The sequence below is a fragment of the Triturus cristatus genome, chromosome 8, assembly GCF_964204655.1.
Source record: "Triturus cristatus chromosome 8, aTriCri1.1, whole genome shotgun sequence".
In the NCBI taxonomy this organism is placed as follows: domain Eukaryota; kingdom Metazoa; phylum Chordata; class Amphibia; order Caudata; family Salamandridae; genus Triturus; species Triturus cristatus.
The window spans coordinates 134,700,894-134,706,325 of NC_140591.1; positions in this window are offsets into that span (position 1 = coordinate 134,700,894).

Here is a 5,432-nt window from a genome sequence, read left to right on the forward strand (position 1 = left end):
CCTGATTTTAATTTGTATCATAATGCATTCTTGATTCGTCAATTTTTTGCCTTGTCTAGGGATTATCAGGACTTGCCTAAACCCGCGTGGGTTGATGTTGAATGCTCCTTGCTTAATTAATTTTCAATACGAGATGTTGTACACATGTCTAACTGTACTTTTATTTCCAAATACCCTATTTTGAAACATTCCCATATGTTGTTGCACACACTTTTCTTTAAGAACATGAATAACTATGAATCTTTTCTAGCGTCATCTCTTTGGTTTAACAAGTACATTAAATTTCGCCACAAGTCATTCTATTACAAACAATGGAAAGAAAAGGGCCTTCTTTTTGTACATCAACTAATTGTCAACAATGTAATTCTCTCTTTCCATCAGTTACAAGTTACCTTCAATCTTCCTGATTCCTGTATTCTGCAATATGATACGCTAGCCCCAATTCTGCAGGAGTGTCTACAGAAATTCTCTTCTCCTCCAACTCCTTCTTCCTCTCCTTCTGACTCTTCATTATTTCACACTTCTTCCGATACTACTCCTAGTGCCTCTTATATCTATAACTCTCTATCTACTCCTATCTGCACACGGGTTAAATCTAAGGTGGAACTAGAGTGGGAACATGACCTTTCCTTGACTCTATCAGTATCACATTGGGATAAGTTTTGGCAGAAACTATTCAAAACCTCCAAAGCTGCAAATCTCACACAGTCCCTCTTTTTTATTTTTAATAGAGTCATTATTACTCCTCTTTTGCTACATAAATTCAATCACTCTGTCACACCATCTTGTTGGTCTTGCTCTGAAGCTGAAGGCTCTTTAATACATTTATTATTTTACTGTCCTAAAGTCTATGCCTTTTGGAAGGAGATATGGTCAAAATGTACTCGGATCTTTCCTAATAATGTACAACTTAATATTCAAAATGTATTTTTGGGCACTGTTTCACCAGATTTTGATCTAGATACTCCTGCCTCTCCGCTATTAGACTTATTCCTTGCTGTTGCCTTTAAAGTTATACTCACTTGCTGGAAAGACAATTCTAAATTATCCTTTCTTCATTGGTGGAATTATATCTGTGACGAACATAGAATTGCCTCTATCCCTCAATCCTCCATTCACGTACAAATTAAGTCCGATCTACTATGGTTACCCTTTACATCCTTCTTATCATCAACATCGTAGTCTCTGTCTACTCTTAACATCTTGTTCTTCTCTCTTTTCTTTCTGTCCCCTCTCTTTCCTGTACTTCTCTGTTCTCTCTCCACCTATCCTTTCCCTCTTTCTCTTCCCTTCTCTCCTTCTTCATAAAAAAATTTTTTTTCACTCTTCTATTTAAATACTATATTCACACTATTACATTTTTAGGAGTTTTATATTTCTTGGTGGTATACTATGCTTTGCCTTTTATTGCCTGTTCTTAGCAAGCTGTTAAGTTTTACTGTTTCTATTGCTTAAACTCTGTTTCCCCCTTCCGTAGTATTAGCTTATTGTATAGGCACCTTCTATATTTGCTGACATGTTTTACAATTTACTTACTCCTACTGGCTTAATTTGTATTGCTTATCCTGTGTGTTTTTATCTTCAATAAAAACTACTTAACTAAAAAAAAAAAGGTAGTGTTATGAATATTATCTTTTTCATTACGAGACAGAGTGAAATATGACAGCCCCCCAAGGAAATAATTAAATAGTGTAACAAATTTATAAAAACTATCTGATGTAAAGCTGTCTTATCATCAATATATTTAATGAAAAGTCATATGGAATTGATAATAAGGAAGTATACAACTGTGTCTAGCAGTTTTGCACTAGCAATAGCGGACTTCTTAACATGTTATAAGATGGCGCTGATTTATACGTCCAAGGATATAGGTTCACTGCGAGTCGTTTATGTCTATGGCACTTTGTTTCATGTTACACTTTATATGGCAGTGGCCAGTGCTGCATAGAACAAATCTGAAAGAGTTGTGTCGCTGAAATGCATTATTGAGAGTGTGTTCAATTTTCTTTGCAGTCACACAGTGAAGGAGGGAATTATGGCTATTTTTAATTAAAAAATATTTTAATAAAATTAACGTAACAATACATTTTATCAAAATATATATCAATTACTTTTAAATAATTCTTTACATCAGTTTTAATAATTATTAATGCATAAGAACATATTTTGTTGACTTTATGCCAGAATTTATATTTTAACTTAAACTTCAGAATTTTTGTTTTTTAATTTAATTTAATTTAACATATGTACATGAATTACATATTTAATTCTAAATTAAGTAAATAGTGCTATAGCACTTTTTGTCGATAGTTCAATATTTAAAACAAATATGTAGGGATTCTTTTTTATTTAACTCTAAAAAAAATTGTAAACATAACTTTGTGTTAAATGCTGATGTAAATTTATGCAATAGATTTATTTTAAATCTAGAACTAAACAATCAAATGCTTCACTATTATTAACTTATTGTAGAATTACATTTTAATTAATGTAACTATATTAAAATAAATGTATTTAAAAGTACTTTTCTGAAGTTTAAATTAAAAATAAATTTTCATTTAATGAAGAATTATATTTTTACAATGCACTAATATTTATTAACAGTAAGGTCTAGAAATAATTAAAAGTAATTTAATTATATTATGTTAAAATGTATATTTAAATGCAAAGATAAGTTCTTATATTATTTCATATTATACATTTTTAACATTAAATTATATTTATCTTATCAATTTTGCTATTATTTTATTAACTCTTATAAATTATTTAATGTAATTCAACATTATTTCTGTGAGGCTTTAGTTTAAGTCCTTAACACCATTATTTTCAATGGGCTATGGAAGGGTGTTTCAGAACCAGTTGTTGGTAACGTGTGGTGGTGAACTTACTTCAGCTCTGAGATACAGTCATGTAATACTGTTTTGGGTCCCTTTTTGGCTGTAGTAACTTTAGAATTGTAGTTTGTGAATGACAATGGGCTTACTCATTTGTGGATGTGTATAGGAGTGAAAAGTGAGGCGTTGATCCGCTTCTACCTGCCATTGCCTGATTGCTATTGCCTGATACGATTTTACTCGGTTTTTAATCCCTTTTTAAATATTTTAAATATCCACTGTGTTTGTATTTAATTGCATGCCTGGTCAGTATTGACTTACCTACTCTGCTGTTGCCATTCCCACTCTCTGGGCTGCCGCGGGTACTCCCGTTTGTGAGGACAGAGTGTTTTCATTTACCCAGCGTCTTAGCCTGCGCATCACTTCCGGGGGATTGCGCACTACTTCCGGGGGAAATCTATTTAATTCAATGCTCGTCCGGGCGCACAGCGGACAGTAGTGCGAGTGTTGATCCGCTTCTACCTGCCATTGCCTGATTGCTATTGCCTGTCACTCCCACATTTACTACTCAAATATATACCTATGTGTGAGGAGACTCACCAGTTGGGGTGGAGATCGGCACACAGAAAACATAAGAGAAGTGTAAGCGAAACTCTGCATATAGGTTTGTGAAAAGAATTTTGTGGTACGTTTTCCCATACTATTGTAGTGATCCAGCACAAAGGGAAAAATTTACATATTCTCCTTATGTCACAGATTCTTATTCACAACAGTTCATTCATACATTCATTCATTGGTGGGGCCCATAACACCAACACACTTCTCATCCACACAAACTCACTCGAATCTGTACATAGGAGAAAGGCTGCTGGACCAAGTGGGTACCTTATTACCTATCAGGACTAATTTTCTACTAATTTATATTTATATACATTCTGTATACAGTCTTCAGAATCCTGACTTTATCATCAAGGCACTCCACTGTTTGGTCCATGGACCAACTAGTTGGACTGGTTGATGGTGAATCAGAACCAGCTAAAACACAATTCAAGTCTAGAAAGCATTTGATCTCTTCAGTGATTAATTTAAGAACCACAAACTCATTTCTTGTCATTTAAATGTTGTTTATCTAAATCATTTAGCAATCCTTTTAACCTTACATTTATATACTACAGCTCATAATTTAATATTCAGATGTATTAAAGAGTAATTAAACATTTAGAAATCTCATTTAAGCATGATTTTTAGAAAATTGCAGTAAATGATTTACCAATGAACAGGTGATGAATAGCTTCAAGTTGACCACACAAGAATAACCCAAAGACCAACGTAGCCGCAACTCCAACTGCAACTCTCGAACTCCTTCCAAACCCACTAACTCCAACTCCAACCAACTCTAATTCCAAACCTCACTGCAACTGCGTCTTCCGAAAAACTCAACCCCTTGAACTGAGCTCTGAACTCCGAAAAACTTAACCTTAACTTTTTTCGTAATGACAGATGAGGGGTTATTATACCCTTTTGTGTCTTACTTCATACAAAATATGGCAACTTTAGGGGCAGACCAAATGTTCTGATTGGACAGTTCGAGGTTATCAATAGTTCATTGCACTCTTCCCAGTGCAAACTGGTTCTGCATAGTGACTTGGCACAAAAGTTCACAAGTTGTCACTGTCCTTCTAATTCTCATACGGGGAACAGTAGATGTATCTTTTCAAGGCAAAAGGGTCTTATTGACAGGTTCATTCTTTGTGTCTTCTTTGGTTCACATTTGGTCATCTTCTGGCTTGCAGTCAAGTCCCTAACACATCGACCTTGGCAGGGAACACGATGTCAGGAGTTCATGTCACCTCGTGATCTCCAAAGCTATCTGGGCATTCGCAGAAATCATCGCGTGAACAGGGTGGCATCTGCTTCAGAGAACGCCATCTTGAGAACTGCGGCCTAGTAGGCCCGAACGTTAACTAAGCGAAAATAGACATATCAGCAATTAATATGTAGAAATGAAAGTTTTAATGTTCAAACCCACACTAATCCCAAAGTATATTAGTATTTTCCTATCCACAGCAACATTTAAAGCGATAATACTTACCATACGATAACTTTAAGCAACAATACAATCACAAAGCAATATAAATCATGCAATTTTACTATCTCGCCACAATGTAAGGTTAGTTTACGTACCATTGTTAAATATTTAATTTTGCCATGCAATCAGCAATTTAGTCCCACGTGTATTTGTTTATCAAAGTGCAAATATTGATTAGTACCACTTCCACTGCAAACAAGTTATGTAAATTAATTTAAGAATGATTACATAATTAATTTCATGCAAATTAGAGAAGGTATACAAAATTTTGTTTTACCTGCTCCATCAGTAGCACTACAAAATACAGGTTGTGAATAGGCCCCAATACTTTTACATTTCCTGCAACCTACTGCTAATGTTACGGCATGTGTTTCCCTTCTCTTGTCCTCGTTTCATCTGCACTACTCTGACTTTTTGCTCCTCTGGTGGTCTGATGTACATTGCTGGTTGTGTTTTGTTTCTTTTGTTCGAATTCATGGTTCCCTTACGCCACTCTAGGAGCTGTTTCC